This window comes from Xenopus laevis, chromosome 1S, assembly GCF_017654675.1.
Source record: "Xenopus laevis strain J_2021 chromosome 1S, Xenopus_laevis_v10.1, whole genome shotgun sequence".
In the NCBI taxonomy this organism is placed as follows: Eukaryota; Metazoa; Chordata; class Amphibia; order Anura; family Pipidae; genus Xenopus; species Xenopus laevis.
In genome coordinates, this window is record NC_054372.1 from 108,014,484 (window position 1) to 108,033,935 (window position 19,452).

General features: G+C 39.9%; 1 pseudogene; it reads left to right on the top strand.

Moving 5' to 3' along the window:
- LOC108704809 overlaps positions 1–19,452 on the top strand; it is a 136,542-nt pseudogene that overhangs the window by 26,793 nt on the left and 90,297 nt on the right.

Sequence of the window (19,452 nt, forward strand, 5' to 3'; positions counted from 1 at the left end):
GGTTGATACATCGACTGGGACATCTTGTGTACCCTTTAGCACAATTAAAAATATAAAATCTCAACTCTACACTAACCGGTTGATGGATACATGGCGAATTTGCCACCCCACTGATAGGGACTACTCCTATTTTTCGCAGGTGCACCAGACTTATAGCAGGATTGATTATTTGTTTGTGTCGCACTTTGCTCTGGATTGGGTGGTGGACTGCAGTATAGGCATTCAGTTGCTCTCGGATCATGCACCCATATTTCTTACTGTCGTTATCCCCTCATTAGAGCGTAAGGCATGGTCATGGAGGTTAAATGAATCCTTGCTTAGAGACACGGATTGTGTAAATGAGATCAAGGCTGAAATTGCCTGTTTTAGGGACATACATAAAACTGATACTACCCACCCGGTGACAAAATGGGAAGCTCTTAAAGCGGTCCTCCGAGGCATCTTTATAAAACATGGCACTAGACTGAAAAGAGCTAGGTCTAAACGTATATCTGATTTATGTACTAGCATATCGAAATTGGAATTGTTGCATAAATCCTCTTTATCTGACAATGTTCAAAGGGAGCTTATTAATGCTAGGGAATTATTAAAAGCTGAATTACATAAGAAGTCGATTTATGGTTGGCAGAAATCTAAATGTTATTTTTATGAACATGGCAATAAACCTGGGAAAGCTCTAGCACGTGCTCTTAAGCAGAAAATGAACACCTCCTTTATTTCAGCTATAAAAACCCGTAATGACAAGGTGGTGTTCAAAACGCAGGAAATTGCCACTGCTCTACAAAAATACTATTCGGATTTATATAACATTCAGAACCCTCTACAGCATACGGATAAACAATTTGTAGTCAAATTGAAGGATTATATTCAGCGAACTGCGCTCCCTTGTCTTAAGCAGACTGATATTGATGCCTTGGAGGACCCGATAACTATGACTGAATTGTTACAAACTTTGAAACATGTCAAATCAGGGAAAGCTCCGGGCCCAGATGGGCTAACTGCCCTCTTTTATAAGACGGTACAGGATGATATTTCGGATCTCTTACTCTCTGCTTTCAATAATTTTGATTCTCCTCTTAGAACCCCCATGACTATGCTGGATGCTCATATCTCTCTGATTCATAAACCTGGGAAGGACCCTTTGGCATGTTCGAGTTACCGGCCTATATCACTTTTAAATGTAGATACTAAGCTCTATGCCAAGATACTCGCAGAGCGACTTCAGATTCACCTTCCATATCTTATTCACTCGGATCAGGTTGGTTTTGTTCCGGGCCGAGAAGCCAAGGACAATACTTTGAAAGTTATTACAATCATGGATATTGCGCAGCGTCAGGGGGTCCCTATATTGGCTCTGTCTACTGATGCTGAGAAAGCGTTTGACAGAGTCAATTGGACCTTCCTGCAAGAAACTTTGTCTCAGATCGGATTAGGGCCCAAGGCTAAACAACGAATTATGGCACTCTATTCGACCCCCCAAGCTAGAATCAGGGTAAATGGGACACTGTCGGACCCAGTGAAAATACACAATGGGACGCGTCAGGGATGCCCCCTGTCCCCGTTATTATACGCTTTAGTTATGGAACACTTGGCTGTAGCAATTAGAAGTAACCCAAACATTACTGGTATCGCTATAAAAGGGAAAGCACATAAATTGGCTTTGTACGCAGATGACCTGTTGACCTTTATATCCAATCCGATTGTATCTCTTCCAGTATTGATGTTAGAATTTAAGACCTATGGGGATTTTAGTAACTTTAAAATTAATATGGATAAGTCTGAGGCATTGAATGTTTCTTTACCAGCCAATATGCAACGTGTGCTGCAGTCCAACTACCCATTCCGCTGGAGGGCGACATCAATAAAATATTTGGGTGTCAATGTCTCGGCAGATCTAGATAAACTTTACCAACTTAACCATGAACCCTTGCTTACCCAAATCAAAAAAGATCTTATACATTGGAGACCTCTTCACATCTCTTGGTTTGGGCGTATGAATACAATAAAAATGAATGTCTTGCCGAGAATTCTTTATTGTTTCCAAACCATACCCGTCCGACCTCCTAAATGTTTTTTTGATAGATTGCAATCTGCTTTTATTGATTTTATATGGGAGGGCAAGAAACCCAGGATCGGTAAAAATATTTTAGAACGACATAAATCGCGTGGAGGCTTAAGTCTTCCCTGTTTGAGAAAGTATTTAAGGGCTACTGTACTTAATAGGATTCTAGAGTGGTTCCACCACCATGGGACTAAACAATGGATTCAGATCGAACAATCATTAGTGGATAGACCGTTACAGGCCTTATGGTGGTTGAATCCCTTTTTGCGCCCTGATGTTAGCACACTTCCCAAAATATGTAGGGATACTCTCTTGCAAGCTGATCAATTCCTTAAAGTATCACCATCTCTTATTGCACGTAATGGTCCTCTTTCCCCTATAATAGGAAACCCTGATTTTCCTCCAGGTATGACCCGAGGCCTCTTCTTGGGGAGGAGATATAATGAGAGTCTTTATTGTTCTCAAGTTCTACAGAACCAGCAGCTTATCCCTTTGCCGACCCTATGCCCTCTAGAAGCTGACACTTTCCTTTTGCGATTAAAATATACACAGCTCCAACATTGGCTAAAGAAGCGGTTGAGTTCTTGGCCTCGCAATTTGTTATCTTCCCCTTTTGAAATGTTATGTTCTCAAGACTCACCAGTGCAGCATGCAATATCTGTGTTATACAATTTACCTGAGCCTGGATCGGATAATGTATTACCTAAATATACGGTTAAGTGGGAAAATGAGTTGCAAACACCATTTACGAGGCAGCAGTGGGAAAATAGTTTTTTGTTGACACATAAATTCTCCATTGCGTGCAAAACTCAGGAAACTAATTATAAAATATTATCCAGGTGGTACAGATGTCCGGATATTCTGCATGCAATTTACCCTACTGTTTCAAATCTTTGTTGGAGGTGCAATAGGGAGACTGGTTCTCCTACACATATTTGGTGGTCTTGCACCAGCCTACAGCCGTTTTGGGCCTCTGTATTTCATATAATGGGTAAATTAACCGGATTAGATTGGCAGCCAACACCGGCTGTGGGTTTGCTGTCTATCCTACCAGGTTCTGCTACGAAATATAAAAAATCGTTAATTGGTTTTTGCTTAGGTGCAGCTAGATCTGTTATCCCCCGTCACTGGAAATCTATTACTCCCCCGACCATAGCTGAATGGATCTGTGAAATGGGTAATATCATGCGGATGGAGGAGTTACTCAGTTATTTCCACATGACGCAAGAGGCCTTTGTAGGCACATGGTCTCCTTGGGTACTTTACCTGGAGCAAAATCGCTGAAAATAGCCACACATGGACTAGGAGCTTGCTTGATTTTATGGACTGTCTTATTTTGTGTCTACTTTGCTATGCTGTTCGTAGATGACATCTTGTTGATGGATGGGCGAGTGACCAAGTGACTTTTCCTTCTCCCTCTCCTTTTCTCTTCTTTCATTCTTTCCTTTCTCCATTTTTTCTTTTTCCTTTTGTTATTATGTTTTTTTGGTTTGATTGATGGCTTATTACAGAAGCTTATTCGTACTGACGGAAATGTGCTCTCACTGGAATTTGCTTTAGACATGCTGAACCTGATGTATGTATTGTTTCCTCATGTGTTATCATACTGCATTTCCATGTACTTATATGCTCTGCAATGATTTCTTTGCTTTTTTGAAAAATAAAGAATATACAAAAAAAAAAATGTATAATTAAACCATAGAATTCTTAATGAATCAGATGAAAATTGAGCATAGGACTGGCCAGATATGGGATGACTTTGACGTAGTTGGCCAGCTTAAATATATTGCAATATATGGACAAACAATCCCTGTTTTGTTTAAAGGGTAAGGCATTTTTCAGTAGCAGTATGCACAAAATGTCTCTGTCTTAAATATATTGATAATGGGTTGAGTGCAGAGGAATCTTGTATTTGTCTATATGTATTTTGTGGTCACACCCTCATTGCACCCCCGCCTAATGTTTTTAAAAACTAGTGGTGAGCACAACTTTCCCTTGTTTGTTAACCGTCTAGGATGCCCAGCGGGTAACTGAAGGGGTAAGTAACATGCAAGCACTTTTTTAAATAGGCTTATACTGTCTTGAGTTTGTTTAATTCAGGACAGTTTAAGCTTGTTTAAAAGATGAATTAAAAACAAATTTGCTGGAGGGCGCAGTTTGCTGTAGTAGATGGCAAAGAGATCATTCTAAATTTATCAATGCACCATAATTGTAAAGTTGTTCTCTCCCCTTTCACTTTTACAGTGAGTAACAAGTCAACAAGTGCCAATGCCCCTAGATTTTTTGACAGATCTCATCCTACCAGCTGAATTTAGATGCAGATGAAGCATGAAAACATTTTGTGTAAAAAAGAAGGCTGTAAATGTTACACATTTTGTTTTGGGCTTCTATACCAGCCCAAGGCAACCACAGCCCTTTAGCAGGGAAGATCTGTGCCTCCAAAGATGCCCCAGTAGCTCCCCATCTTCTTTTCTGCTGATTCACTGCACATGCTCTGTGCAGCTGTCACTTACTGACCTTAGGGACCCACTTACAATATACAGTACTCATAGAAGATAACTGTCACAATATAGGGCTGATAATTACTACATGGCAGCACAGAAACCAGTGCAACTAGCATCAGAATTTAATAATCAGCCTTGTAGCATCAGCTTATATTACAGGCCAACCTCATTTTCTGCTTGATAATTTGCAACAATCCATAAGCTTAGCTTCTCAACAGCTGCTCAGAGTTGAGCAAGTTTGAAGTCCTGAACAGTGATGGGCGAATTTCTCCCGTTTCGCTTCACCAAAAAATGTGCACATTTCCCGCGAAATTCATGAAACGGTGAAAAATTTTTGAGACACTAATTTGGACACTGGCGACAATTCGGACACGTATTAAAGTCAATGGGCGCCTATTAATTATCACCGGCGTAAGAATTGTCGCTGGTGTCGCTGGCCTCAAAATATATTTGAAGTCGGCGAATTTTCACGGAAATTCGCAGCGAATTCGCACCTATCGAATAAATTCACCCATCACTAGTCCTGAATCATTGCTACTGTTGGGAAGCTGCAAATTTAGTCTGGTGCAATAAGTGTAGTATGTAAAATATGGCATTTTTGGCCATATTCATTTTAAGGGTTTAGTTGTCCTGTAATGCCTGATTTAAAAGATGAACAATCAAGGCCCTCCATATTAACATTCTGCACCCACATCAGTAACATCAACGAATTCTGCTTTTGGTCCACTAGATAATAAAGTAGAAGAATTTTCAATAAAATAAATTAGAAAATATATATGCTAAACATCAACCCCAGTAACTCCTATTTAGGTATAACATTAGTGGAAAAATGGGCTAGTAGCAATGAGCACAAATATAGTTACCAGCTTGCACACCCTGGCTCTCCAAAACGTGTATTGCCCGGTGCCCGGCCGATTCGTGCTAGTAGCAATGAGGACATACCCTATTCTAGTCACTGAAATGGGATTTTATTTATTTTGACTGTGACAATCAGTGACATACCATGTGCATATATTTTTTTAATGAATAAAATGAATTTGACTTATTTTATGCAGGTAAACTTTAGTACATTATGCAAATCGAGTATTAATAAGAATTCATAAATATGTCAGATGGATTAGTCTTAATAGGAGTTGTCATAAGGCAGGTCTGTGAAATGGATCTGTTTATGCATGCCAACCAATAAATAATTTCATATCCTGGATGTAGCATGCATGGACTAATTATAACTGATTTTAATTGCTTATAGAAGCAGCATGGGTCGTTATAAGCACATTGCTCTCTTAAAAAAATGTTTCCATTCCATTATTCTAAATGTAGATGTAAAAGTCCATTTTATTATATGTAATCAGAAATGAAACGGGAACATATTTCTTAAAAATCATTAAAGTTTAGATCAAAATGTGCTTGCTTTTTTTCTTAGTAGATGGATACATGACATCATAGAAACTTTAAATCTTAATTTCATTGCAGCAATATGGTGCTGCATTACATAATAATGTGTAACTCTTCCTCTTGGCCCACTGCCTGCTAATGATATGATCATCTTTAAGAGTCTGCTTCCTTCCAATATCTACTTAAACAGCAATATGTATGGGGAGCTTGAAGATACATAAAAATGGATCCAGTATCCTAAAATAATCTTTTTAAGCAAAAAATGTCTGGATTGCATTGTTTAAAGGATAAATTCTATGCTACTGTGTATATGTGGTAGTAGAACAGGTATACCCAGATTTGTGTTGAGATAAGATTCTGTAAAATGGAAAGTGTGAGTTTAGAAAAGCTTTGTAATTTGGCATTTTGTAATATACAGATTACTCATTCAGTTTGGAAGAATGTTTTTAAAAAATGTATGGTTTTTAGGAGCTTAAAACACACCTAAAACATGTAGTGTGTATTTGAAGTAGTTGAAATATAAAACATTAAGTTACATATCCTTAAATCCATATGCCTAATCCTCCCCTGTGGATAATACTGCACCCCCAGCACATGATTGTACACATTAGGGGCTGCCTAACAACAATTTCCAAATTCTAACAAACACAGAACAAACCCTGTTAGGTAGTATAGGGCAGGCAGAGCATGGCACATACAAAGGGAGCATAGGGAAGGCAAAATACAGCAGGAGACAGTCAGAACCACTCTAAAGGTGGCCATAGACGCACAGATAATATGAATTTTCGTACGATATTTGGTGCATGTATGGTAGGAAAAGAACCGATATTGGCAGAAGACTTGGATATCGGTCGGCTAGTCAATCGGGCTGGACGGAAAATTTTTATCGGGTGCCCAAAACATCAGCCATTGTTAGTGCTGAATCGTCAGATACAGGTAGAATTCTATTGTCTCTTCCTGTATATCTGATGATTCAGCTCTACACGTGTGTATTGAAACAAATGTTCTTTCTTGGAAAGATCTTTTCCAAGAAAGATCGTAATTGTTACTTCTATGGCCTCCTTAAAATGAATAAATCCTTAAAATGAATAAATGCCTACAATAGAGGTGTTACAGGTGTGAAGGGGGGGATTACAGGTGTGAACAATGCAGGAGTTTACTATTTGAATTTGAGGTGTAAACAATGCAGGGGGGAAGTTAATCTCAGTACTGATACCTTTAAAAGTTTACTCAAGATAAGGAATCAAAGCATGCAGACTTTTATGTGAGGGGCCACACAAGGGGTGGTTCGGAGGGCAGATGCGGCCCGTGGGCCGCCAGTTGGACAGCACTTTTTTACCTGATTTTCTAGTAGACTTAAGGTATGAGGATCCAAATAATGGAATGATCCGTTACCCGGACAATTTTGGATAACCAGTCCCCTAGTGTGTATATATATATATATATATATATATATATATATATATATATTATATATATATATATGTATATTTTTATATATATATATATATATTAAGTTGTTCTGTAAAATATTCTCCCTACCAGGAAATTCTCCTAAACAGCGAAACAGCACAAATGGTTCGATAATTGTCTTCCCGTACACATAACTAAAGTGTGGAATTCTGGCAGTGAGAGTGTTAAGAACTCAAATTTTCAAATGATATTTCACAGCTGGTTTGTTTTTTTTCTACTTACAGTTACAAAATGCAAATAGTTAGGCTTTCTTCTTCCAGCAATTCTATCAAGGCTGGATATATTCAGATGAGAGTATAAGACCTTATATTTTACCTTGCTGTTACAGCTGTACTAGTAAACATGCTAAATCTTGCTTACAGGTATTTGTTTATAGGTTTTAAGCAAAATCAGCTTTGGTTTGCAAAACCTCAAAGGAGCAATCGATTAACACCGACATGTCATTGCTTTTTCTATATTTTTCCCTTCTTTTAATCAAACAGAGAACATCAGGGCAACAACAAGAAATAAACAACTTACTTCAGAGAAAGATAGCTGTAGATGAAGAAACTATATTGCTGAAGAAGGAACTGAATGACCTCCAAGAATAATTAACAGATAAGAGTCAAGAACTTAAGGTACATCATCTGTTTAACTGTTGTCTTGTTATGAAGTTTCCTGCTTCAAGCTGTGTGCCACTGTGTGACATAGAAAGGGACATGCACTCCAGAAGAATTGCCTGAGGCCTTGATGTAAATCCTCATACAGCTAACTCCATGTTACTGCTTTAAAGGCAAGAATCTAAGGCTTATAGCTTTTAGATAAATAGTTAATGATGGGAATGGAGCAAACGAACGCAGTGTAAAGATGTGGCTTCTTTTAATTACAATCTGATGGGACTGGTATTATTTATTGATAAAGCCGAGGTCTGGAATGATAAGTCTGTGTGGGTCTCAAAAATAGCTGGGGACATCATCAAAGGCATTTTGATCAATTAAAGTATTCCTTGCAAATTTGTGCTCATCAGAGCTGTCAAGTAGTTAGAGAAATAGGTCCTCTCCACCTGCACAAATGAAATGCATAGAATTTCACAACTACCCATACAAGCTTCAGGGGCCAAGGTCACTTGTGCTTGATCTGTTGATTATAACCTGCACAATTTGCAGCCTTTGCTTTGTGACAGAGTAATAAAGAAAAAATTAAAGAAAAGGCAAAACAGGCAGCAGCGACTGTAAAAAATGTGGAGCTGGAAAAGGAGGGGTTGAGTAAGAGTAGTGCTGACCTGCTCAATGACCTGGAGAAAGCAAGGAAGCAGGAGGCACAAATCTGGCATTGATGGCAAAATAAAGGTATAAGGCAGAGTAGCTGCGTTCCACATAAGTATGATCCTCCACACTTCTCTGTGGCATACACTTATGCTTTGTGTTATTTGCTGTGATAACAACTTATGTATTCAAACATGCCAGTGGGGACCAGCATTCATTGAAATTCCTACACTTAAAACCCACAGCTATTTAAAAATTGATGGCGCAAAGCAGGAAGCTGACATCAAATAGCCATCCTAAAGTCTAATCATTAGGCAGTAAAACAGATTCTGTTCTTAAAGAATACAAGCAGTTTTTAAGTTTAAGATGCTTCCGATTTTTAGAAACTCTGTCAATATTTTCCATGTTTAATAATGTAGTAAAGCATTATGCTTTCAAAAGATGTCTTCATTTCATATATATGTAGCATCCATCTTGTGGCTGTTTGGAAATAAAGAATACATTTGTGTTTGAAGTTTAGTTTGTGTAATATACAGACACACTTTTTCCCTTTTGTGTTTCTTTTTTTTCATGACGTTTTTGCTATTTTTCATTTTACATGCTTTTGTATAGGATATGGAAGTTGACTTAAAAGAAGCCAGAAAACAGATGGAGGCTATGCACAGCAAAATAAATGGGCTGTCATCACAGGTCGTTGTAAAGCAGACAGACATGGTGCAGAATGAAACTGATTTTGAACAAGCTGAGGTAAGTATTACCAGTTAAAGTGTTACGTTTGGTACGTGCTGTATCATACGCTGTGAAAAACGTAGGGATCTTTTTATCATGCTGTGTAAAAAGTGGAGTAAAACATGTGATGTTGCTCATCACAACCAATCCGATCATTGCTTTTGTTGAAATGTAATTGCTGATTGGCTGCTATGGGCAACATCACCGGTAATGTTTTAATCCACTTTTATACAGCATGATAAATAGGCCCCTCATTTATGTCCTTGATTATCCTTTGATCATACTTTCTGCATGTAGCTTGAAGGCACTGCCACCTTTTCATGCCTTGGATGAAGCTTTTGGCTGTAGGTTCCCTGTGAACATACTCTATATGGATGGTGGTCGATAGTGTTTTAATACACTGTTCTGCTGATATACAAAGGCTTTAGTGGCCCTTAAAGTATGTGGAGCATTTTAATGAATACAAACATTCTTTTTTCACCTATTTGCATTATTTTATGGTCATGCTGCATCTGTATTGGATGGATGACATCAGCAGAAAAAGAAATCTATATAAAAGGCTTATATGGATCATTTGGAATCAGTCTGTTTTCTGCATATCTTAAATATGGGCGGCTAGAATATTTTTTTGAGCATGCTAGAAGTATATTGGGAATACTGGTGGGAGATTATACTTTCAGGTGCTTAATCTCTATCTTCTTTAAAATTCTGTTTGACCTGCCTCTTAAATGTATCCCACCCATAGCTTTCTAAGGTATTTCAGCTAATGCACGTTTGTTCAAATTCTCAGATTTCATCAAGTACAACTAAGAACCTGTTTTAACTGTTTAAGTGACATGATTTTTGGCACTTCATTTGTGTTAAATGGAAAATTGCTTTTGAGCTCCCCTATTAAGGAACTTTTCCCAGGAACACACTGTCTGTCTGTCTAATCTATCATCTATCTATCTATCTATCTATCTATCTATCTATCTATCTATCTATCTATCTATCTATCATCAATCTATATATCAATCATATCTAGCTATCTACTATCTATCTATCCATCTATCTATCTATCTATCTATCTATCTATCTATCTATCTATCATATCTATCATATCTATCATATCTATCATATCTATCATCTATCTATAATCTATCTATCTAAATTATATCCTTGTAAATGATGCTTGGTGATGTCATCAATTCTAATCAGGGGTGATGTAATTTTGTTCTTTTGGCCTCATGCTTGTATATGATCATGGAACTCCTTGTGATTTATATTATCCTTAAATTTTAAAATAGATGGGTAACTTTTTCATAATAGGAGAACTATATCAGAAATATAACTTATTATAAGCATAGAAATACAATTGATTTTAAAGCCCTATGTTTTTAGAGCACCCAAAAACATATTTGTATTAAGAACATACAACATCGATTCTAAATATGCATTAGATTAATTGTATTATCTGGTATGTAGACACTTTAAAATACAAATAGTGCACATTTGTATGGCTGATCTGTGGTAAAATTTAAATTTTTTGTAAAGTTTCTCAAAGTTGCCTTGGACTTGAGAGTTTATACCATCTTATCTCCAATATGTCTTTTGGAATAGAGATATTGAAATGTAAAATGTAATCTGAATACAACCAAGCAGGGCTGGGAGTCAAAAGCAGCCTTGACAAAAAAATTATAGCAGCCCACATATAAATATGCGACACTGGCAGCCAGGCCTCCACCCAATAAAACAAAAAAAAAAAACAAATATCGGTTGCCAGGGCTCTCTCCCATAAATGTTAAAAAAACATATTGGTGGACAGACCCCCCCAAGTTAAAATAATATAAGTGGGCAGACCCCCAAGTTAAAAAAAAAACATTGTTGGCCAGGGTCCCCCATTAAAGTAAAAAAACATTGTTGGTTAGGACTCTGCCCCTATAAAAGTTAAAAAAAAAAACAGTTGCCAAGGATTTTTTTTTTTAAAAAAAGACCATTGGTGTTCAGTGGAAAATTTGGCAGACAGCCTTCTTCCTCCGAGGAGACAGCAGCTTCTTCATTCTTCGCAGCTTCAATTCTTTTTGGCAGTTTCTGCTTTGGCCCCCGCTCGGCTTTGCCTCCACTTCCCTGGCCAATAAATAGAGACAGTCCTGGCCTGCAAAAAGGCAGCAGTTTGGGATTCAGAATGGAAACTGAATAGGATAGGGGCACTATAGAAGGGTAAACAACCAAAATTGAATTATTTCGAGGCAGAAATAGGAAGGCATATTTTTTTAAAATGGAGACCACTTGAAAAGTTGTTAAGAAAAGGCAAATCTGCAACATTTAGATTTAATTTATAAACGAACTCCCCCATTAAAGTTTTTACTGAAAATATTGCTGTCCTGCATAGTGTAGATACTCACTATGGTTTACTTTTTTCCTTTCACGGTGCAAACCTGTGTGTTTAAAATAAATAAATGTTCAGCCAGTATACAATTCTTACTTTTAGAATCCTATGTCTTAACTGTGGGTTCAAAGGTGGTGTTGGACTTCAAGTGAAAATGTCTTTACTACCTTTGTACTCCAAATTGAAAAATTGGTATCTGTGGTACCTGCCCACTAGACACCTGAAAGAGTGACAATGCAGACCAAAATGTGACAAAGGGAGGGATTCCCCTAGGTTCCCCACCTGTAAAAAATGTAATATTTGTTACATCTGTTGCCTTTCCTTCTGACTGGTGGACTTCAAGTCCCAGCATGCTTTACCCTTTGGTAATTTTTAGAATATCAGAATTTCCTCCCTTTCTTTAATAGGCAAACCACAACCTTGGAAAGAGCAGAAATGGGGTTCTGCTGGCGTACAACAAGGAAACCCAATACAAACTAATTTCCTTTTCCTAACCCTGGCACCAGTTCAGATTATGACATTTGCATTATATATTTTCTAGTGTACCATAGCAGATATAGTTATATTTCTAATGGGTTGATAATCGGTAAGTTACATCCATATTGTTTTTAATTGTGTGATATTCTGAGACAATTTCCAATTTGTTTTCAATTGTTTTAGTATTCATGGTTTTGAGTTAATTAGCTTTTTATTAAGCAGCTCCCTAGTCTGCAGTTTTAGCAATCTGGTTCCTAGGGTCAAAATTGCCCTAGCAACCATGCATTGATATGAATAAGAGACTGGAATATGAATAGGAGAGGGCCTGAAAAGAAAGATAAGCAACACAAAGTAGCAATAACAATACATTTTAGCCTTCAAAGAATTTGTTTTTACATGGGGTCAGTGACTCCCATTTGAAAGAGTCAGAAGAAGGCAAGAAAGAAAACATAGAAAATAAAATAATGAAGACCAATTAATAGTTGGTTAAAATGAGCAAATCTATAACGTACTAAAAGTTAACTTAAAGGCAAACCACCCCTTTAATGTTTTACTGATTTACTTTTTCACTGTAATAACACAGTACCTTGTCTATAAAGTTATTGTTTATCCAGGTCAAGATTTTCAAGATTACTTAGCAAATTCAGCTGGTTTACATTTACCACTACTATACATTGAAAGACATTGTATGACAATGTTTACCACGGTCAGACTGGGCCGGCAGGACACCGGGAATAACCTGGTAGGCTCCCGGCCCTCATAGACCCTGCTGGCCCAGACCTACTCCCTACAGCCACTGTGCTCCTGGACCTTCCCGATCATAAACAGAAAAGAGCAGGTATGTGGAGGTGGTTTGCGACTGTGGCAGGGTTCCATGGTTGTATGATGTTAACTAAGGCCCCAAGTATTCCATATTCCTGCCACTCTCACTGAAAACAGAGATACGAAATGTATATGTTCCATTCTAGGCGTTCAAGGAACTGTCCTTATTGCACAATATGCGTGTAACATGTTGTCCTTGGCTTCGTAAATCAGGCCTGCGTTGTTGACTGCTTGTGGCAACGTTCTCCACTACTGGTAGCTGAGCTACCCATGGCAAAGTCTTTTCATGTAATTGGGAAGGGATCTTGGGTGAGTAGTGATATTTTGATGACCACAAAAAGTAGTGGTATTCAAAACAATGCATGTGCCATAGTCTTAATCATGGTTCTGTTTCTGGTAACAGTGTATGCATAGGCAGAGGGTGATTTTTGTGCTTGGGGAGGCGACTTAACCCATTCCTTGTTTTGATTTTATCTCTTTGCTTATATCCTGTAAACACAGGGGATGTCACAGAGGAAAGAGCAATTAGTGTGTTGTACTGTGTTAAGTCTATGATAGTTAACTAGTAATGAGCGAAAATTTTCACAGAGTTTCACCGCAAAAATGACACCCATTTCTTGCACATCACAACAATTTGTCATCCATAGACTTCAATGACATTTGTTGCTGTTTCACAATTTTTTGGTGAACTCAAACAGGTCACATTCGCCTCTCCCTATAACTCTCTACAAATTAATATCTGTGGCAGGTAGGTGAATACAAGAAGCGATTTTAGTTTGTATAATGAGACTTTGTTAGTTCCCCAGTAATAAATAAACAACATGTCAGAACATTTATTTGCCTCTCACTAGTGGCAAGATGTTGATGTGTAGCGCTTATTTTTACACTCCAGGCTCATTAAGACACAATAAGAGACGGTGTTTAATGAATAGGGGAGGTGGATTTGACACTTGACACTCCATTTTTTCAGGATGCCCCCCTATTCTGCTGTCCCACGTACCCTCCTATTTTTATTGCTCTCCTACTAGTTTCAGTCTGTTGGTGCCGTTACTGTATTCCTCTTTTAATTATTCATTTGTCTCTCTCTTTTTATACTCTGTTATACTCTCTTTTTAAATTGCAAGTCCCAGTCCTGCCATTAGGAGATTAACTAGGCTGCAGAAGGCTTCAAATTTCTTCTACCAGCCTAGCCAATCTTCTTGAGACTGTCCTGGGACTTACATCTTGAGGGGAAGTAAAGCTTTTTCTTTATTATTTTTTCCTTCTCTTGATTCTTTATTATCAACAAGGTTTGGGAAGGCTTAGCCTTCCCTAGCCTTAATGAAAATCCACCCATGAGTGTATGTACAAAATCCTGAAATAAGATTTCTAAAGAATTGAAGGGCATCTACAGCCTTTCTTAAAAAGGATGTCTCTGCACTTTTAAATGGCCATTTTTTCAACTATTGAAAGATACTGTAGGTTGTTGGGGTTTTTTTTCTACTATTTTGTCTGAAATAACTTTTAAGTTTTCATATATTCTTACAACAATAGTTCTGTTTTGCTCACGGATGCTATTAATCATGGACATAATAATATGGATAATTATACAAAAGATGATGCGATCCGCATCGGAGCTCACCCAGTATCGCTGTGTTCTCCTGGTCGCAACCTGTGTGAGACGCCGGCCACTTCCCGCCGGTATTCAGTATGAGACACTCGGTATTCTCATCACGTTCGGCGCTGATCCAGGACACGATTTGCAGACTACAGCATCGGTGTAAAAAGTAGGCTTTATTTCAACACACACATGGTTGGGGGTTACAGCGGTGGGTATGCAGGGCTGACTGACTTACGCGTTTCTTGCCGGATCTCCCGGCACTTCCTCAGAGAAGTGCCAGAAGCTTCTGAAACTTTTATTCTAAATATTCTAGACTTTTTGTTTTTAAACAGTGCTGCTCTGACTTGACTGACTTGATGAATGTATTAAACAATATATACCGATTTCTGTCATGCTCTCCTTCCAGTATGGAACACCAGATTACGAGTGCAGTGCATCATTACATTACATTGTCGTTCATTTAAAACCAATTTTTTGGAGTTACTGTTCCTTTAATTGAAAATCCATCTGCTGGTTGTCCACCAGTTTTACAAAATGTTCATATTTTGGATAACTTGACCTGTTATTCAGCCATAAAGGAACAGTCATACCAAAAAATGAAAAAAGTGTTTTAAAGTAATTTAAATATAATTTTCTGTTGCACTGCACTGGTAAAACTGATGTTTGCTTCAGAAACTCTACCATAGTTTATACAGTATAAACAAGATGTTGTGTAGCTATGGGGGCAGCCATTCAAAGCTGAAAAAGGAGAAAAGGCACACGATTCATAGCAGATAACAGATAAGCTCTGTAGTATGAATGGGATTCTTCAAAATGTATCAGTTATCTACTGTGTATCCTGTGCTTGAATGACTGCCCCCTTGGCTACACAGCAGCTTGTTTATATAGATTATAGTGTTTAAAGCAAACACACCAGATTTACCAGTGCAGGGCACCAGTACATTATATTGTCATTCCCTTTCATTTTTTGGTGCTTCTATTTCTTTAAGGGTGCAATTACATAAGCTTTAATCTCTGAAAGAAGTATCCCGAAATGTCACAGAATGGCCAGAATTGGGTAAATTAAGAGCAGGAACATTGCTAGCAGTCATTTGCACTCTATCGACAGGCGACTTTTCGCTCTGGTGAATGGACATTACTCTGCAAATTCACTCTGCAAATGCAGATTTTACTGAACGTTACCTCTTTCAACAGAGTTGCCTTTGCAACCTCAGACCAGGCAAAGTGCTATAAAGCAGCTAGATTTTCCTCAATCTTCTGTCACTTACATCATATTCTGTGAGCTAAAAACGCATTAAAGGTTTACAAAAATGCTGGTAACTTTTCCTTTTTTGAAGTGGAATTGCCTGCAAAAGTCCTGACTTAAACTTTTTTTTGGCTAACAATCTTTTTTTGGGTAACTGTTTTCTCCACAAATTTCATAACATATGGAACATTCATTTTACCGTGGGCTTATGTGTAGGGCATTATATTAAGTCTCTTGTCTTTATTAAGGTTCCCTGGACATGCATCAGGAAAAGAGTTAACTTCTATACTTAAGACCTCCATAAGACTTTAAATTACCCGCTGTAAACAAATTGGCACAAACAAACGCTAGCGAATCTTCACAATGAAATGCTTGCACTGCCGAAGTAACGCTAGCGTCTGCGCCTGGTGAAGTGGTGCGATGTGTGCAAAGCGACCACTGGCCACAATTCACCCTTTAGCAACTCTGTGTAATGGGCCCGAAGGCACAGTAATAGTGTAGACCAAAGAGGAGACCAGACCAGGTTCGAGGTACAAGAGGGTTTATCCAAAGAATCGTCAAAATACAGGCAAATAGGTCAGACCAGGCAGAAGACAAGCAGAATCGAAAAACAGGCAGAAATCGGTACACAAGAATCAATATAGAAGATAACACCCAGGAACTCTCTAGCAGGAACCTATAGTTGGGCAAGGACTGGAAGGGGAAGTGCGTTTAAGTAGTCCCTGGGTTGGCGCCAATTTTGACGCGCTTGCGTCAGACGCAGACGCCAGCGTCCTCACGCTGGCGTCCTCACGCTGGCGTCGAGACGCCGGCGCCCGATTCTGACGCCGGCGTCCGTTCCGTCGCCGACGACCAATCCTGGAGTGGGAAAAAGGTGAGGTCATAGACCTGTGCCCAGCAGGAGCCATGTGGTGAGGCAGGCAGTCGCCATCTTGGACGCCATCTTGAGAACATGAGATAGATTCCATTACAGTACCCCCCTCCTTAGGGGGGGCCTCAGGACCACCGAGTCTAGGGGAGAGAGGGAATAGTTTATGGAATCTACGAACCAAGATGGACGCATGGACATCTGAGCTCCTGACCCAGGAGCACTCCTCGGGACCGAACCCCTTCCACTCGATGAGATATTGAAGAGTGCCCCTGGAAAGACGAGAGTCCAAGATCCTCTTCACCTCGAATTCCTGGTGATCGTCAACCAGGACTGGAGCTGGGGGAGAAGAAGAATAAAAAGACACAGCAGGCTTAAGGAGAGAGACATGGAAGGCATTCGGGATCCGCATCTCTGGAGGGAGTTGAAGACGAACCGCCACCGGATTGATGATTTCAATGACAGGAAAGGGACCGATGAATCTGGGACCAAGCTTGGGGGTAGGAATCTTCAGGCGGATGTTACGGGTGGAAAGCCAAACTTTGTCACCAGGAGCATAGGGTGGAGCGGAAATCCTCTTCTTGTCGGCAAACCTCTTCTGGACCAGGGAGCTCTTCTGCAGATTAGAGGCAACAGCAGCCCAAATAGCCATCATGTGGGCAGCCTGATCGTTGGCGGCAGGGACATTGGTGAGGAGAAGATCCTGAGGGAACGCCAATGGATTCTGACCGTAGACACAGAAGAAAGGGGACTGATGCGAGGAAGAATGCAAAGCGTTGTTATGGGCGAACTCAGCCCAGGGAAGGAGATCCGACCAATCGTCTTGACACAGGGAAACATGGCAGCGAAGAAACTGTTCCAATGCCTGGTTCACTCTCTCAGCGGCTCCATTGGACTGTGGGTGATAGGCAGAAGAAAATTGCAAAGAAATGTTGAGAGCTTTGCACAAGGATCTCCAGAATCTAGACACGAATTGTGAGCCACGGTCAGAGACGATCTCGACAGGAAACCCATGGAGACGAAAAATATGTTGGATGAAAAGCTTGGAAAGTTCAGGAGCAGAGGGAAGTTTGTGGAGGGGAATGAAATGAGCCATCTTGCTGAACCTGTCAACGACAACCCAGATGACAGTGTGACCGGAGGAGACAGGCAGATCCACAATAAAATCCATGGCAAGATGAGTCCAAGGACGAGATGGAATGGGTAATGGAAGAAGGAGTCCTTTGGGGGGAGAATGTCCAGACTTGGAAATGGCACAGATGGTGCAAGAAGAAACAAAGTCTTTGACGTCCTTCCTCATGGATGGCCACCACACCAGGCGAGAAAGGAGTTCGGTAGTCTTCTCCACTCCGGGATGGCCGGCCTGTTTAGAACTGTGAGCCTGGGATAGAATAGACTGGCGACAATCAGGTGGAACAAAGGCAACCCCTAGAGGAATATTGTCAGGAGCAGAAGCTTGAGCGGAAAGGATTTGTGAAGCCAAGGAGGGAAATAGGGCAGCGACGATCTTAGAGGGAGGCACAATGGGTTCAGGATCTTCGGAGCAGGGAACTTCAGGAACAAAACTTCTTGACAAAGCATCAGCCTTTCTATTTCTAGAGCCAGGACGAAAGGTGATGATGAAGTTAAAACGGGAAAAGAATAGTGACCATCTGGCTTGTCGGGGATTCAAGCGTTTGAGGGACTGGACAAATTCAAGGTTCTTATGGTCTGTAAAGATGGTCACGGGGATGGAGGATCCTTCCAGTAAATGTCTCCACTCCTCCAGGGCGAGTTTCACTGCCAATAACTCACGATTCCCCACATCGTAGTTCTGCTCGGAGGAGGAAAATTTCTTAGAGAAGAATGCACAGGGATGTAACTTTCCATCCGAGGATGATCTCTGTGACAAGACAGCTCCAGCTCCCACATCTGAGGCGTCGACTTCGAGGAAGAAGGGAAGAAGGAGTTCGGGGTGTCTGAGAATAGGTGCAGAAGAAAAGGCAGTTTTCAAGGATTCAAAGGCTTCCAAGGCTAGAGGAGGCCAATGCTGTGGTTTACCCCCTTTGCGGATAAGGGCCAGGATAGGAGAGATCTTGGAAGAGAAACCTTTAATAAATTGTCTGTAATAGTTGGCAAAGCCAATAAATCTCTGGATAGCCTTGACACTTGTGGGGAGGGGCCAATCAAGAATTGCTGAAACCTTGGCTGGATCCATCTTGAAACCCTGCTGGGAGATGATGTATCCAAGAAAAGGGATGGAGGACACTTCAAACGAACATTTTTCCAATTTAGCGAAGAGACTATTCTTTCTTAGGCGAAGAAGAACTTCTTTCACTTGGGAGCGATGCTCGTGGAGATTTTTGGAAAAGACAAGAATGTCATCCAGATAGACGACAACACTTTGCCCCAACAAGTCTCTGAATATATCATTTACGAACTCCTGGAAGACCGCGGGGGCATTACAGAGTCCAAATGGCATGACTAGATATTCGTAATGCCCGTCTCGGGTATTGAAGGCGGTCTTCCATTCGTCCCCTTCACGAACTCTAATGAGGTTATAGGCACCCCGAAGATCCAGCTTGGTGAAGATCTTGGCCCCTCTTAACTGATCGAAGAGTTCGGAGATTAGGGGGAGAGGGTAACGGTTTTTAATGGTGATTTTGTTTAACCCCCTATAGTCGA